This window comes from Cornus florida, unplaced genomic scaffold, assembly GCF_030987335.1.
Source record: "Cornus florida cultivar Cherokee Brave unplaced genomic scaffold, ASM3098733v1 CherokeeBrave_3.0.0_Hap2_Chr09, whole genome shotgun sequence".
Taxonomy (NCBI): domain Eukaryota; kingdom Viridiplantae; phylum Streptophyta; class Magnoliopsida; order Cornales; family Cornaceae; genus Cornus; species Cornus florida.
In genome coordinates this window covers 2,244,052-2,262,674 of record NW_026775579.1, presented here as the reverse complement: position 1 = coordinate 2,262,674, position 18,623 = coordinate 2,244,052, and the positions used below count along the sequence as shown (strand labels likewise).

The 18,623-nt window shown below is 39.8% G+C and overlaps 1 protein-coding gene across 5 annotated transcripts in view; it reads right to left on the bottom strand.

Annotated features, from left to right (window-relative positions):
* The window catches only part of LOC132273436 (type IV inositol polyphosphate 5-phosphatase 3), a 93,272-nt gene that overhangs the window by 13,627 nt on the left and 61,022 nt on the right, over positions 1 to 18,623 (bottom strand). The gene's annotated exons all lie outside the window — the stretch shown is intronic.

The window sequence follows — 18,623 nt, the reverse complement described above, 5'->3', positions numbered from 1 at the left end:
TTTTGGAGAAAAAGTAATGATATTATTACTTATTAGAATGGAAATGTATACAGAAATTCACCCACTCATATAGAAGAAAATTTAATGAATGTGCTAACTTATCTTACATCTTGGCCAACGAAATTTGCCATTATCAAATATAAGTGATTTGAACATCTCACTGACTTTTAAAACCATAATTTAATTTAAAATTTTAGAAGTTTTCCTTTGGCTTAGAGTAGAATCAGTAGAAATAAAAATGCGCATTATCACAGAAAATGTTGAAAATATTGTAAGAAAAATATTCAGTGCTTACTTTGCATGTGTATGAGAGTTGAATATTCTTAACTTGTCGCATTTAGGATTCAATTAGTTATTCTAATCATTAATAAATTGGAGTTCCTGATGCAGCAGTGATTTTATGAAGAGTTGGGAGCACCCAAAGAAGGCTAGGAATGCAAAGAAGGCCAAACGGAATCCCTAATTTTCTGCTGTCAACTTTCTGATTTTGAAAACTTTCCATGTTCTGAATTTTGGAAACTTTCCATGCTCTAATTTTTAGAACTTTCCATTTTCTAATTTTTGGAAACTTTCTATGTTCTAATTTTTGGAACTTTCCTGATTTACATAAGTTTTTTATTTTCAGTGACTTTCCTTTATTGTAATGAAGCCAATATGGCTAGGGTTGTTAGGAGACTCCATATAAAGGGAGACTTCATATTTCTCTGCAATTTCTCTTAACTTTGTGGCTTCAAAGTTGGTTTATTGTTCATTCATGAACTTTCTTAGCTTCCGCTCAGTTGGTATCAGAGCACAAGTTCCGGCTATCTGCTCAATCATACCTCCACGACAACAATCGAGAGGAAATGTGGTAGGATGCAAGGTCTAGTCAAGCCCTTACCCAGCAAGTCCAAAATTAAGTCAAGAATCAATGGAGACATGTTGAGATGTTGAACCAGCAATTAGCTCAACATGTTATCAAGCCGCCGCTTAACAACGGTTGTAGCCCTTAGTGGCTCTTTGTCCATCGATGTAGGCCTTAGTGCGGAACCATGTATATGCTTGTGTTCTCCATCTTTCTCTGTTCCCTTTTCCGATTTGCATTTCTTATTTCCGCATCTAAAATTTAACATGATATCAAAGCCTAAATATTCTTGTAATCCCATCTAGAATTTGAGGGGGAGCATTGGAATTATTATCATGGAGCATATTCTCTATTTTTTCACATTCCTTTCCCAGCGTAGTTCAGGCTTTTCCCGGCATTGTTCCGGCTTTTCCCGGCATTGTTCTAGTCATTTTCTGACTTATTTCCTATCATTTCCCGGCGTTGTTCCGGCCATTTTTACGGTTTAGTTCCGATCATTTCCCCGCGTTATTCCGGCCATTTTCCCGGCTTAGTTCCGGTCATTTTCCCCGACGTAGTTCCAGCCATTTTCCCCGGTGAGTTCCAATTTATTTTCTCCAGCAAGATCTGGTCAATTTCCTGGCTTTGTTCCGGACACCTTCTCATCATCTTTCGAGGCGTTTCTTTGGCAAGTTGGGCATTCATGATATTCATGCTCCAACTTGAGGGGGAGTGTTGAAATATATAAGGGTTAATTTCACTGACACCCCCTCAGATTTGGCCAAATATCACATTAAAACAACTTTCGAAATTTACTATCACTTAGGTCCGATTTTACTTTTCCGTCATTCACACCGTTAAAAATGTGTGAAAAGACAAATTTACCCTCATTTTTTTTAATTCATTTTAATACAAAATATCAGCAAACATAAAATGACAAAATTGCCCCATTAATTTCTCTTTCTAATATATATGCCGCCAAGAGGGCGAATTGCCGGAGGTGACTGGAGACGAGGTGGTCGCTTGTGATTGTGTGGGTGGAGATGGTGGCGGCAGTGGTGGAGCAGCAGGCGGTCGTGGGGTGAGGCAGTGGTGGCGGTTATGGGATGTGGATGGTGTTGCCGCCGCCGTCGTGGTGCTGCCAGCGAGACCTAAAGTTCTAGTAACGATTATAGCTTAAGCAGATTTTGACGATGACAGATTTCGGTGAGATCAACGGCTGTAATTGTTGGCTATGAGGGTTTGGATAATTGGATGTTTACAACTCTTAGGTCCGATTTGCAATTGAGTGTTTATCAGAATTTGATTAATTAAAGTATGGAATTTGCTTAATTAAAGTATGATTTTCAAAATGGAAATTTCCATGCATCATGTCTGATTGCCCATTCTAACTTCGTGATTTTGTTCCTTTATATAGTATATAGTGTATATATATATATATCTATACATATTATATAAATATAAATACAAGTAAGATATATTTTTTTTTTCATTAAATATAAATAAGATAAATCACTTATGTTCAAACTTTTTCAGGTCCCTTTGCTTTGGGAGTTTTAATAAGGGTATCCGTAATTGCCTCAAGTATATATACACAAACACACATATATATATAATTGTAAATTTGTAAATAGTTTAGTCTTTTAATATAAATTTTTAGGTTACGAGAGTCTTTTAACAAATAAATTTGTAAATAGTTTAGTCTTTTAATATAAATTTTTAGGTTACGAGAGTCTTTTAACAAAGTCAAAGGGTATTTAAGTCGTTTTATATGGTGTCAGGTAACAGTTGGGGTGTGAGTGAAAGACGAAACAAATGTTTGCAATATTAGTGATAGTAATTTTCGAAAGTTGTTTAAATGTGATATTTTGCCAAACGTGGGGGGGTGTTAGTGAAACTAACCCAATATATAAATATTTCTATATAATTGTGGAGCAAAATCCTCCACCAATCACAGTGATCTGGGCAATTTTTTTCCAACGATAAATATTTCTATATAACGGTGAAGCAAAATCCTCCACCAATCACGGTGCCTCCTTTGACTAGTGCACCTTCCATATATTCTTATTTTTACCATGCATGTATATAGGCTTTTTGTACTCAAGCAATAAATATATATCTGAATAATAAAAATGTAGCCCTTAATGGCTCTTTGTCCATGGATGTAGGCCTTAGTGCCGAACCATGTATATGCTTGTGTTCTCCATCTTTCTCTCTTCCCTTTTCCTATTTGCATTTCTTATTTCCGCATCCAAAATTTAACAACGGCCAACCAGTTGATGAGAACTTTCCAATAGAGGATGCCCAGTCCAGCATAAGAACTTTCGCAAAAACTCCATCTATGTTCCGCGTCGCCGTAGTTCACCCGACGAGCGGACCGACCGCCACTGGGAGGCGAATATCAAAATTGAGAATTTTGAATTTCACTGAAGTCTTAAGGCTGATGAGTTTATTGATTGGATAAATATTGTTGAACATATTTTTGAATAGTATGAGATACCTGTTCACAAGAAGGTCAAGCTCATAGCTAATCCCTTGAAAGGAAGGGCCTCGGCAAGGTGGGAGCAACTACGGATTACCCGTGAGCGTAGAAGTACGCCAAAGATGGTAGAATGGGAGAGTATGAAGAAAAAGATTTTAATTATGCCCAAACGATGTACCAATGTTTGCATGATATAAAGCAAGCAAGCCATAGTGTGGAAGATTACAATGAATAATTTATCAGTTGATGGCACGCAATGACCAATCGAAGAGTGAAGAGTAGATGGTGGCACGCTATATTAGCAGACTAAGGCCCAACATACAAGAAGCTCTACTCTTGCATTCATTTTGGTCTGTTTCAGAGGCTTATCAACGAGCATTGGTGGTGGAGAAACAAGAAAACAAGCAGGTTTCATGCTCCAGCAGCAGTTCCACAAGGTTGTAGTCCACTTTTAAGGGTGAATAAGCCTCTACAACAGTGAGAAAACAGGGCCAAAATGTGGGACAGCAACTGCCACTTGTTGTGGAGTTAGAGAGCAGGCTGCCACTGTCGGAAACCGGAAAGATTATGAAAGGACAGTGGCTAAAATCAAGGTGGAAACCTTGGTCTGAGATGTTACAAGTGTAGAGAGCCAGGGCATAGATCGGTGGAGGCAGAAAACATTTTAATGGAGGAAAACAACTTTTGATCGAGGAAGATGATGCAACCCTGGAAGTTGAGCCAAAATTTGATGATTCCCAGAGGAAGAGGATGATGATATCTTATATGGTGATGTAGGTGAATCCTTGGTCATGCGAAAGTCCCTTTTGCTTCCGAAACATGAGGATGAAGTTAAGGAATTCAACACGGCAAAAGAAGAGGATGATGACAAGAAATTTGCTAACGAAGGTGAGTAACATGGATTAGTTGATGATCGGGTCAATGAAACTTCCAAATTACATGTCCAAGACGGTATGGAAGAATTCAAGCATCAAGTTGGTGAAAGATCATTATGTGAGGAGATTGAGTGAAGAAGTTTTATTTCCGGAAAGTGCCAGTGAAGATATTTTGGTGTCATGTTCTAAAGGTTCTCATGACAATGTACTTTGGTTGGGATTGACTTTGGTGTAAAGCTTCTTACATCTCTTCCTAACTGTTTTAGGGATGATGTCATTCATCTCAAGGCTTGGATATGTGACGACCTATTTTACATGGACTCGGGTACGGGTGTCGGACACGGGTATGTATCCATGCGTCGGACGTGTCAAATCTCCAAATAGAAGGACACACGGACACGGCTAAATATTCATTTTATTAATTTTTTTTTTTTTTTTTCTAGAGTAAGGTAATGTTTTTATCTAATATAATGTTCAATATATGCACTTAACTCATTTTAAAGTAATAATATAATGTAATTGAATGATTGGATATGCTTTTTAAGTACATGTCCAACCAAAAGTGTCTTGAAACATATCCCATACCCATGTCCGAGGGATATGTGTCCGACACAGGTACTTCACTACTTTTGAAGAGTCCATGTAATAGAGGTGACGACTCAGCTGATGATTACCCCAATATGTACATTCACCGTGAAATCATCATTCCAGCATGTCCCTTGGGTACAAAATGGCTTGATTATCTACTCAAAGGTGAAGAAAAGATGAATTTCATAGTTGCGGAAACAATGCAACCTGACATTATTTGTTAAGTTCAGCCACATGTAGTATTAGGTGTAGTTGTTGAGAAGTTGAAAAAAAAAAAAAAAGGAACATAAACGGCCGAAAAAAAAATTTGAAGCAAGATTTCGTAGCATTAAGATAAAGTCTTCAATGGTATGAAATCTACGTCAAACTAATATACAATGAGCCACTTAATTTACAGCCAAACTCGAGGGTGAGACCTTTTCAACCCGGCTGGACTGATGCAGCCAGTGATTCTATGAGCCGTTGGGAGTAGGAGTGCAAAGAAGGGCAAACAAATTCCCTAATTTTCTGCAATCAACTTTCTGATTTTGGAAACTTTCCATGTTCTAATTTTTGGAAACGTTCCTGATTTCCAATATTTTCGGTAACTTTCTTTTATTGTAATGAAGCCAATATGGGTAGGATTGTTAGGAGAGACTGTATAAAAGGTGGCTAGGGTATGATGAATATTATTTTTAATGGAATTTTCCTTATCCAGCATTCTTTTCCTTATTCATTTACCTCTCTCTTGCTTTAACAACAATTTTTTGTCCTCTCTTGGTAAGGTGGCATCAGTTCCACATGATTTTTAGTATTACACATTTGATGTTATACTATTGAAATTACTTTACAAATAATAATGTCACATATCATAATTCTCAATGTTATGATAGATTATAGATGAAAAAAAAACATGTCAAGGATTCAAGGGCATGAAGGATGCGTTTAATGTCAAAAACCAACAAATTCCATTTTTCAATTACAAAAATACATATAGAAATGGATAAAAGAATCAGCCACACAGAACAATAAATACGCATAGGATACAACTATATATGATATGACAAATTAAGATGAGTACACAAAAATTCATCGACCTGGAGCTTTTTACTCTAGGCAAAGTATATTCACTATTTGCGTTAATTTACATTAACATCCTGTAAATATAAAAATTCCTAAATCTGAGTCTTGTGTTTAAACTGCTTTATTTATTTACTTTTTTTCATGTTGTAATGCATTTTATTTCCTCTTTCCTTTTAATATAAAGAAGTGCAGTGCAAACACCCAATAATTTAAGATACATTAACTTATCTATATGCATATCAAAAAACCACCTAGGAACGCACAATCACCTAGGTAATGGCTAGACACTCAGCTCCTCTGGTTTTCATATGCCAAATCTAGGAGTTCAGACCACAACAATCAACTGAGTATAGTCCGAGATCTGATGAAGTTGACCTATTGCACCAATCCTATGAAAACTACATTAATATACCATACTCCAGAAGTATTCTGATCAGTGTCAATAAAAAAAATAAAAGATTGACAAGAGAAATTAAGAATGAAACAACACAAGGAAAAACGTGGTTCGGTCACTACAACCTACATCCACGACACAAAAAGCTCATAGGGCTACTACACTTTTATTATATACTCCCTTAGTTTTGTTTACAATGACCATCTCGATATATAGGTGAAAGAATACAAGTGATAAAAATGGAAAATACATTGATGGAGGATTCCTAAAATTAATCCTATAAATCACTCCTATCAATATTCTATCAAGGTTTAAATCACTCCTATCATGACATTCTCCCAACAATAAGTAATACAAAAAAGTAGCCAACAACATAGGTATTGCAGTAGACAAAAAAATAGAGATAATAATACAATTTAGGCCACTTCAGTTTCACTTGCAAAATCTTCGTAAGAGTAACTGCAGAATTAGTTTAGGATCAAAACACAAATAGTGGGGGGGTTCTTTTATTTTTAAGACACGATGGGGTTCACAAATTGATTGAAAGATCAAATGGGGTGAAATTACTACTCCTGAAAATAGTCTAAAGAAAATACACTACTCGCGAAAATAGTCTAAAAAAATACACAAAATTCGTAGATTATGATCAAAACGTACGGCAAATAATACTTCACAGGATATCATCATCAAAAGCCAATAATACAAAAACACATAATTAAATATTCTACAACGAAATACAAACCCATAGTTAAAATATTTTACAATAAAGTACATACTACAAACCCACGCTTCAAGGATTGTATGCTTAAGTACATATTACCTGTATAATTAAAATCAATAGTAAGTAAATGGATAAAAACTTAAAAAATAATTTCAACTCTATTACAAAAATTAATGTAAGCATATCATTGTTATCAAGATAGAACATGTTTATTATTCAGAAGCATCACAATGTACTGTGTTGTGATTGATATTAGGATTGCATTATCATGCGATTGATTATTTTTCCACATGAACGTATTACTATCTTGTATTATAGATAACCTGTTTTACATTAAAAAATAAAAAATAAAAAATCAGGTTCAATGGTGATCACTAGGAACTTTTGGAACATGATTTGGGTGATGTAATACCACCAATCAGGCTCAATGATGGTTACTAGCCATAGGACAGGAAATATCCCCACCAAGCTCATTAAACAAAAACAAAACCCAACCATGACAAATGCACACAACCAAGCAACATTTCACCAACACATAACCATACAGACAATCAAGTATATTTCACAACTACAATACTTATCCCGCATTCAGTTTCTAAGAAGGTAGTGAAGTGGGTCTTTCTATGTTACAGTAAGTCCAGGAAACATTTTTTTTTTTTTTTTTTTGATAAGTCAGATTGTATTAATAAAGTTTGATGACGTCACTATGGGCGATTTCACCCCACTAGGGGCGATTTCAAGGCGATAATGACTTTGTCCTTTTCTTTCTTTTTTTCTTTTCGTTCGTGATGAAATCTTATTTAGAGATTGCAAGGATTCCAAGAATTTCAATAAATGGGGATGTGAAGTCGGCAGTTCCACATCGAGGACCGTCTTTGTACATCGACGGGAGTCCGTCGCAGGGAGGAAATCAGTTCTCTCATCTTGCTTGGTCGGGCGTTTTGACAAGGAAGTTGGGGGTTGTGATCGTGTGGAGGAATGGGCTGCGAGAGCATGGAACACGTCCTGTGGAGTGGGGGTTACTCCATTATCTGATTCGCTGCTCCTTTTTAGGTTTCCTTCTCAGGCCGAAGCCCAACGTGCGTTGAAGGAAGGCCGGCATCAATGGGGATCTGCAACCCTGCGGATCGATGTATGGTCGGCGTCCTTAGAGAAAAAGGTCTCAAACAGATCCGGCCGTTTGGACTTCCCCTTCACCTATGGTGTCATGCTTTATTTGTTGAAGTAGGGGAGTTGTGCGGCGGATTTGTGGGAGCTGTTGCTGATGAAACAAGGGATGCCGAAAGTGTTCGGATTACAATGAGAATACGATCGACCTGTCCGCAATTTGTGTTTATTAATGATGACACTTTCTGTTATAAGGTGGCGATCTGGGAAGAAATTGCGCCGGCGTTGGTTCCCTTGACAGAGAGTATTGAAGGCGGCGACGGGCCTCATCATATGCCGGAGAAAGAATGGGTGCGAGGAAGTAAACGACACGCGCCAGTCACGCGCGTCATAGTTGACAAGGATAAACCTACACGTGGCGCTCGTAGAGCCTCAATTCCATATTCGACCCTATCCTTATCTACAAGGGTTGGTAAGGAAGCTGGGCTGGGCCTAAAGTTGATTTGGGCCGGAGGGGTTATGGGCAAACTAAAGCGTTAAGGTTCAAGCCTGATTTTGGGCCTAAGCCAGCCCACACTAAAAGACGGGTTCGTAAAGGACCCAACTCATTTTCTGTTTCAGTTCTTAACAAATCAGATCCAAGGAAAGCCCATGTTCACACTCAAACCCAATATCAAAATCTCTCTTCTTCTTCATTTCAGCGTCAGACTGAGAAAGAAAAGTGGAAACGGCCGGTTGCCTCAGCTAGTCGACAGGGTACCCGATGGACTCGTACTGAAAAACAGAAATGGGTAGCATGCTCTCCTTCTCCTTCTCCATGTTCGACCTCTGTCTCTCATCCTAAGAGCTCATCTTCTACCCCTTCTTTGTGTGAGGTGATGGGAAATGGTGAAGGTGGAGTGGAGGATCGTTTGGATCAAAGGAGAGGTCTTTCTGAAGCCATTGTTCCATGGGATGCAAAATCACCGTCTTCAATGACCAAGTCCGAAAGTATTGGTTGTTCCAACGGGGTGACAGTTTGTGTTGGACGAGACCTTCATTTTAAGCTGACAGATGATTTAGCCGTGTCTTTACTTAATGAACTTAAGCTCTGTGCTGCTCTAAAAGGCTTAAATGGTCTACCCTCCGTGACTGGGACGAACTCTACCCATGATTTGACGACAAATTTTATGGATGACCCTGGAACAGAGTTGAATCTGCAATTAAACTTTTATCAGAATAGTGTTGAAAGCAAAGGGGAGGACTTTGAAGATCAGTCTCAACAGATCTGTCCTCTTGCCTGGGATATTGATCAATCTGATGTGGACATCATGGAACCTTTAGCAACTGTACACCCTGATTGCTTAGAGACGGTTAACGATTTGGGAATGGACTGGGTGTTGGATAATATTGGCGAGGTCAGCGAAACCATTCTTCATGATATTGTGGCAAGAAACAATAATACAGAGACCTCTAAACGCACAAAAGTTGTTAAAAATAGGAAACATGCACATCGGAAAGGTGATCAGGAGGTTAAGAACCTTATTTCTAATGTAAATTACGAAGGGAAGGATGGGGTGAATAAAGAAAGGGGAAGGACTAGAAGTGGGAAGCAGGGAGGAGGGGCACTGATCATTTTTGGTTCTCAATGAAGATACGAATTATTACATGGAACGTCCGGGGATTAAATGATCCGGACAAAAAAAAGGTGGTTAAAGTTGCTTTGAAGAAGTGGAATGCCCATGTTATTTGTTTGCAAGAAACCAAGTTGGCTTCTATTTCTGATGATGTGGTTAGAAGCCTTTGGGGAAGTACGTTCGTGGATTGGGAAGCCTTGAACGCCTCTGATACATCAAGTGGCATTCTTATTATATGGGATCGTAGATGGATGTCCAGAACGAATATCTGGAAAGGGCTATTTTCTTTGTCATGTGTGTTTCAGATGGAAGATGATAATTTCAGTTAGGTCTTTTCTGGAGTTTATGGACTTGTTATTGATTGTGATAGACCTATTTTTTGGCAGGAACTTAGCTACATTAAGGAATTGTGGTCGTTGCCTTAGTGCTTAGGCGGGGATTTCAATTATGTTCGGTCTCCATTTGAGAGATCCACAGGGGGGAGGTGGTCTTCGGAGATGACCCAGTTCTCCGACTTTATTGATGGTCACCTTCTTATTGATTTGCCTTTGGAAGGGGCAACTTTCACTTAGTCTAGAGGCAGAGAATCAGTTACTTTATTGAGGCTCGACAGATTCCTGATTTCTGGAGATTGGCAGGAAAAGTTCCCGAAAGTCACTCAGGCAGCTTTGGCTAGAGTCACGTCTGATCATGTGCCCTTAGTTCTTGATTGTGGAGGTATGAGATCTAGATGGACTCCATTTCGTTTCGAAAATATGTGGTTGAGAGCTGACGACTTCCAAGGGAAGGTCCAGTCCTGGTGGGAGGAAGCAATGTTTACTGGCTCTACTAGCTATGTGCTTGCTAAAAAGTGTCAGATTCTCAAATCTGAGCTTAAGCAGTGGAACAAAGAAGTGTTTGGGAATCTTGAATGGAAGAAAAATAGAGTCCTGGCTGAAATTGCTGAGATTGATCGTCTTGATGAGACAGGGCAAGTCACGGAATCTCTACGCTCTATTCAGGCGACTTTTGCTGAGATTGCTACTACGGAGGAGATTTCGCGGCGTCAAAAATCTCGGGCTTTGTGGCTTAAAGAAGGTGACCGCAATGTTAAATTCTTTCACAAGCTTGCTAACGCTCATAGAAGATACAATAACATTGGGCGTATACGTGTGATGGTTTAGAGTTGCGGAAAGAAGATGAGGTGCGTGGGGGTATTGTTTCTTTTTATCAGCAGCTCTATACCGAGACTTTGGAGTGGAGATCAAAACTTGATGGTTTGCATTTCAATGCTATTTCTACGCTGGATAGTGATATGCTTGAGGTTCCGTTCTCTGAAGAGGAAGTTCTCAAGGCATTATCCAGTTGTAATGGTGATAAAGCTCCAAGCCAGACGGATTCACTATGCGGTTCCTGAAGGAGAGCTGGGAGGTGGTGCGCAATGAGGTAATGTTCACTTTTCAGGAATTTCATTCTCATGGCACATTTGAGAAATCATTAAATGCATCTTTCATTGCTCTTATTCCTAAGAAGGGCAATGCCTCGACATTAAGGACTTCTGGCCAATCAATGTGGTGGGGAGCATGTATAAGCTTATTGCCAAGGTCCTTGTTTTTAGAATGCAAAATGTTTTGGATGGAATTATCTCAGAGTCACAAAATGCTTTGTTGATGGTAGACAGATTTTAGACTCCGTTCTTATCGCAGGAGAATGTGTCTACTCCAGGTTGAAGAGTGAAGTTCCTGGTGTTTTATGCAAACTTGACATCGAGAAAGCTTATGATCACGTGAATTGGAAATTTCTTCTTTACTTGCTTTGGAGAATGGGGTTTAGGGATCGATGGATAAAATGGATTGAATCTTGCTTCTCCTCAGTTATGTTCTCTGTGCTTGTGAACGGCTCTCCTGCTGGTTTTTTTCCGAGCTCGCGTGGTTTGAGACAAGGAGATCCTTTGTCGTCTTTTCTTTTCCTTATTGCCATGGAGGGATTGAGTAGATTAATGAAAAAGGCAGAGGATTTGGGGTACATAAGGGGGTTCACTGTTGGCAGAGATGTTGCTAACCAGATTGAGATATCCCATTTGTTGTTTGCAGATGATACCTTGGTTTTCTGTGATGCTGATGTTTCCCAACTCAGGTATTTGAAGTGCATTCTTACATGCTTCCAAGCAGTCTGGTCTTAAGATTTATGTTGGAAAGAGTGTGCTTGTCCCAGTGGGGGAGGTTTTCGATATCTCCTCTTTAGCTGTTGTTCTTGGGTGTGAAGTGGGTGCTTCTCCACTCCCTTATCTGGGATTACCTTTCGAATCTCCTCCATTAGAGTGGGGACTTGGGATCTGGAGATTAACAGGTATGAAAAAAGATTAGCGGGATGGAAAAAATAGTATCTTTCGAAAGGGGGGAAGGTCGCTCTTATTAAGAGCACCCTCTCGTCCCTTCCCACATATTTCTCATCTCTGTTTCAAATCCCATGCTCTGTTACTTAACGAATTGAAAAAATTCAGAGAGATTTTCTTTAAGGTGGAAAAGGAGAGGAGTTTAAGTATCATCTTGTTAATTGGGAGCAGGTTTGCAAACCGTTGAAGTTTGGCGGGTTAGGTATCTGGAAGTTGGTCCCTTTTAATAGAGCCTTATTAGGGAAGTGGTTATGGAGGTATAGTAAAGAGCGTCATCGACAATAGAGAAGAGTTATCTCGTGTCGTTTTAGGGAGGAGAGTGGAGGTTGGTCCTCTCGTCCTGTTTCTATTACTGGGGGTGTTGGCATTTGGAAATTCATTCGGAAAGGTTGGGATGTGTTTTCCACCCATATTCAGTTCAAGGTTCGTAATGGTATGAATGTTAGATTTTGGGAAGACTTATGGTATGGTGATCAATTGTTGTCTCTTTCCTTTCCTCGTCTCTTTAGCATTGCCGAGAATAAGCATGCTTATGTAATTGGCTGTTATCATCTTGATAACAGTGGAGTTACGTGGGATGTGCGTTTTAGGCATTCTTTTCAGGGTTAGGAGATAGCAGAAGTTTGCATCTTTTTAGACCTATTGTATAGACAGAAGGATGTTGGTAGAGATTGTGATGATATTTTGTGGACCCCCTCTCTTCATGTAGATACGAAGTTCAATCCATGTTCTTGTGTTTGTCTAATTTTATTAGGTATAATTTCCCATGGAAGTGTATTTGGCGCTCTAAAACTCCTATTAGAGTTGCCTTCTATGTTTGGACTGCTACCTAGGGAAAAATTCTAACATTGGATAATCTGCGTAAGAGAGGTAATACCATTGTTAACTGGTGCTGTCTCTGTAAAGCTGATGGTGAGTCCGTGGACCATCTTCTTATGCATTGTCCTATTGCATCTGATTGCTGGAATCTCATATTTAGTATTTTTGGCGTTCAGTGGGTAATGCCTAAGCACTCTTTCCAATTTATTAACGCTCGGAGAAGTTGCCCTGTTTCTGGTCAAGCTAGTGATTTTTGGAGGGTCGCCCCACACTGTGTTTGGTGGTGTATTTGGAGAGAGAGAAATAACAGAAACTTTGAAGGGAAGGAATCGTCTTTTGCAAACCTTAAGTCTCTTATTCTTCGCTCTCTTTTCTGTTATGTTATAGGCAGCGCTTGCTTCTCGATTAATGATTTTTTTGTTCTATTTTACTCTGTTGGTCCGTAGATTTGGCTTTTGCTCTTTCGTTTTTGTGTATTAGGGACACGTTCCCCTTTTGAACGTTTTTCTAATATATTTTTACTTATAAAAAAAAAAGATCGTATTAAGAAGCGTTCAAAGGGGAACGCGTCCCTCAAAAGCTACGCAAGGCCAAATGGGACCTCTAAACTCTCAAAGAGTCCAAGAAATCAACTATTTCCTTCAAGGATGTACAATTTCTCCGTAGAGCCCAACAAAAAGAGTGCTAATAATGGAGAACTTGCGCACCAATGGGAGTCCCTTTTCCTTCAAAGGATCTCCTATTTCTTTCGAGCCATAAACAACACCAGACACACAAAGGCGTGACCCTCCACAAATCACGGGCTTGGCCCCTCTATACAACCTCTCCAAGCCTCAACCAAGCCTCTGGAAGACTAAGGCATAACGCATTGAACCCCAAACAAACCCAACATCAAAACCCAGCAATCCCGAGCCGCTAGGCAATGCAAAAGAAGGTGGTCCACCGTTTCCTCATCTCTCTTGCACATGCTGCAACAAATGATCACAATCTGTCTTCTCCTCTTAAGATTATCCTAGGTCAAGATCTTCCCCAACACAGATGTCCATGCAAAGAAAGCCACCTTGAGGGGTTCCTTAGAGCGACAAATAGTCTTCCACAAGCACAGATCTCCTGGAATATCCATAAGACACCTATAGAATGACCGAACCTCAAAACAACCCTTGGAAGAGGAAACCCACACAGAGTCAGGAACACCACTCACAATCTCCTGGTGATACATTATTTCCAAAAAATCAATGGCATCCTCAATCTCCCAACCTTGAAAATGCCTCAAAAAATGCATATCCCAGGACGTTCTACCACTATCGAGCCGATAGCAGTCAACCACCAAGGCATGACTATCCAAAGCAATCCTAAAGAATTTAGGAAAAGTGAGAGCAAGAGAACGAATGCCACACCATAAGTCCTCCCAAAAGCGGATCCCCTTACCATCGCTGACTGGAAACAAGATTATAAAATAAGGATATGGGATGTACAGAGATCTGCACTTATAAAGTTATAACATAGTTCATGCAACCCGGCCGGTTCACAACAGAAAATGGATCTGCCATTACCAAGTCTCATATTCGCAAGAGAACCAGTCAGTTCATGGTTGGTTCCTGCACACACTGACCAATTCTCCAAGGAATCGCTGATTCCCACATGACTGTCTATGCTGGTTCCGTTTGAAATGAAAAAATGGACCACTTTGCCACTCAACCACGTTGGACCCTTTGTTATTGAACACAAAGGTGAAAAAGAATAAATTCTGATATTCTCTTTTCATTTCACATATGTTAGTTTACAGGCCTATATATATATAAGTGTATAGAAGTGTATTACAAATTCTATCTAAGGAAAAGATATATACAGAGCATAATTCCTATAATATAATTTTAAAAAGTCAACTATCTAACTAGGGATAATTCCTAAAAATCCTCCCTAACTAATTTCCTAACAATTCAGCCTAGATCTTTCCGCAATCCCCCTCAAGCTGGCTCGAAAAATATCTTGCATTCCCAGCTTGCATGTAAGATTGTCAAATTTCCCCTTCGGTAATTCTTTAGTGAGGATATTTGCTACCTATTCTCCTGTAGGAATATAGGGCATACATATCACTCCTCCTTCCAATTTCTCCTTAACAAAATGTCGATCAACTTCCACACGCTTAGTCCTATCATGTTGGACAGGAATGTGAGCTATATTGATTGTAGCTTTATTATCACAGTAAACCTTCATAGGCATCAGACTTGAGATTTTAAAATCTTCAAGTAATCTTTTCAGCCACAAAAGTACACAAATTCCATGAGCAACTGCTCTGAACTCAGCTTCTGCACTACTCCTTGCTACAACGGTTTGCTTCTTGCTCCTCCAAGTAACCAAGTTGCCACCGACATAAGTACAATAACCTGAAGTAGACCTTTTACACTACTCCTTGCTACAATGGTTTGCTTCTTGCTCCTCCAAGTAACTAAGTTGCCACCAACATAAGTACAGTAACCTGAAGTAGACCTTCTATCCATCACACTAACTACCCAATCAGCATCGGTATAGGCTACAATCCTTAGATGGCCGTGATTTTCAAACAACAAACCTCTTCCAGGTGATCCCTTTAGGTATTTGAGAATCCGGTAGACTGCTTCAAAGTGTTCTTCTCCTGGTGAGTGCATAAATTGACTCACTACATTCGCTACAAAGGCAATACCTTGCAAAGTGTGAAAGATAAATGAGTTTTCCAAGCAACCTTTGGAATTGCTCTGGGTTCACCACTTTTTCTGCACTTGCTGCCTGCAACTTTAAATTGGGCTCCATACGTGTTTCCACCGATTTGCAGCAAAGTAAACTTGTCTCCATAAGTAAATCCAAGACATACTTCCTTTGAGAGATGTTAGAATAGTTATATGTAAATAGGTATTTATGTTGGGATCATATTGTAATTAGACATAGGATTTGTGGCCATTATGTAAATAGGCCTTTCTTGTATTGTATATATATATGTTGTACTATGTGTAAGGGTTTGAGATATATGAAAATGAGAAAAACAGTGAGGGCTGCACCTCTTTCATCCTCTCTCTCTCTCTCTCTCAACCATCCTCTCTCTCTCTCTAATTTATAAAATTGACATGGTATCAGAGCGTAGATCCGGCTATTGAAGTCGCTACCGCGGTGCTAGGGTGTGTACTAGCTCGTGAAGGGATTGCTGTTCATCGTCGATCCGGCCTCTGTTGGACGACTTCGCCGTTTGTTGTTCGCTGACGCCGGTGGCTGTCGTGAGTGTGGTTCCTTGTTGCAGTCGAGATTTGTGGTTAGGGCTTCGCCTTGTGTTGGTGAGGATCTCGTTGTTGACGGCAGCAGGTTTTAGCTCTCGCCGACGTTGATTGAGAAGGAGAAGGGTAGTGTTTGGTTGCAGGCGCAAGGTTATCCCGATCCAGGTTCACCTAAACCCGTTTTTCAGATCCGACCCAGATCCAGTGACCCATTTTCAAATCCGACGGCCTGTTTTAGATCCGATCCATATCTGACCCGTGTTCATATTCGGCTCAGATCCGACCCGTTTTCATATTCGGCTCAGATCCGGGTCTGGTTCGACCCTTTCTTCCTGTTCCGGTAGTTTCTTCTATTTTTTCTTCTGTTCCTCTTGGGACAGATTCGACAGCAGTGACTTCAACTTGGGCCAGATAAGTTTTTTGTGTTTTTTTCTTCTCTCAGTTTACATATACATTTGAGACATGGAGTTGGATTCTTCAACTGTTTCTTCTGAGTCTACTGAAAATAAAACTCCTGCAACACATGTTGATCATGTCGGGCTGCAAATTACAACTATGAAACTGAGTAATTCAAATTACTTACTTTGGGCTCAAGCAGTGAAGACATATTTAGGCGCCCAACGAAAGTTGAAGTTTATTACATAAGCTCCTCCACCTCAAACATCCACAACATATGATGATTGGGAAGCTGATGACTATATGGTTATGTCCTGGTTGTGGAATAGTATGGAACCTACTATTGCATCTACTTTTATGTTTCTCACCACTGAAAAGGGAATATGGGATGCAGTTAAAGAAACCTACTCTATGGACACAAATGTCTCTAGCATTTACTGCCTATATGAGAAGATGTTCCATTCTCGTCAATATGATCCCTCTGCTCAAGGCATCAATGAGTATTACAGTACTTTCAAAAACTTGCTAGATGAGGTGAATCAGTACCATCCCTTAACTACTGATCTTGACGTTCTCAAGAGACAACGTGAGGAATTTTCAGTTTCTATTTTTCTTGCTGGTTTGCACCCTAGCCTTCAAAATATTCGGGATCACATCCTTGCTGGTGATGGAGGACTCCCATCTCTGGGTAACATTTATGCCAGATTGCTTCGTGTTTCAGAACAATCACATGGGACGTCCACAGTGAAAGAAAATTCAGCTATGATGGTTCATTCTATCTCTCCACAGTCCCCTAAAGGCCGTGATGCTCCCAATAACAACAGAGGGTATGGAGGAACTTCGAGTGGTTCTCGTGGTGGTGGTGGTGGCCGTGATAGAGGTCGCAGTCGCCGTGGTCGTGGACGTACTGATACTCGCTACTGCAGCCACTGTAGGGGTACTAACCACTCTGTTAAGCATTGTTGGGCTCTGCATGGGAAACCAGCATGGGCAAATCAAGTAGTGGCTTATTCTGATAATGCTGGATCTCATCCCCCTCCTGACCACCACCACCCATCTGCTCCAAACTCTATATTGCCATCATCTGCACCTACTAGTGACAGTGTGATACTCTCCCGAGCTGAGTTCAGTGCCTTGGTTAACCAGACACATCCCCTCTACTGATATGGTTAACTTTGTGCAATTAGGTAATATCGCATGCTTGTCCGATTTACAGACTTCAGCCTCCCCTTGGGTTATTGACTCTGGGGCGTCTACCCATCTCACAGGTGATGAATCTCTATTTTCTACCTTTCAGAAGTCTCGTTTCCCCTCTTCTGTTACTTTGGCTGATGGTAGAACATGTTCCATTATTGGCCAGGGAACAATCAAACTAACCCCATCCGTTTCTTTATCTTCTGTGCAATTGGTCCCAAAATTTCCTTTTAATTTATTATCTGTCAGTAAATTGACTCAAGCACTCAATTGTTTTGTCACATTTTATCCTTCGTTTTGTGTCTTTCAGGACCTCAACACAAAGAAGACGATTGGTGGTGGCACTAACAGAAATGGCTTATACTATCTGGATTGCACACCTTCCACTAGTGCTGTTGCTTTACATTCCCAGATGTCTGTATACCAGTGGCATTATCGATTAGGTCATCCCTCGTTACGATACTTGAAGTCTGTATTACCTTTCCTTGAGTTGGTGTCTACTTTAAATTGTGAGTCGTGTCAGTTGGGGAAGCACCATAGAGTGTCTTTTCCTCCTCGTATTGTTAATCGTCGGTCTTCTTTATTTGAATTGGTGCATACGGACATTTGGGGTCCTACTCGTCAACCTAGTCAATCAGGTTTTTCTTATTTTGTTACCTTTGTTGATGACTATTCAAGGATAACTTGGTTGTTTTTAATAAAAGACCGTTCTGAAATTTTTTCCATATTTCAATTATTTTTAAAAGAAATTGAAGTTCAATTTGGTTGTGTTATACGAACTCTACAATCTGATAATGCTATGGAATATGTCAAAGGTGCAATTTCTACCTTTTGTGACTCTCGTGGCATCTTGCACCAAACTTCTTGTTCTTATACTCCCCAACAAAATGGTGTAGCCGAACGGAAAAATAGGCATTTAATTGAAAT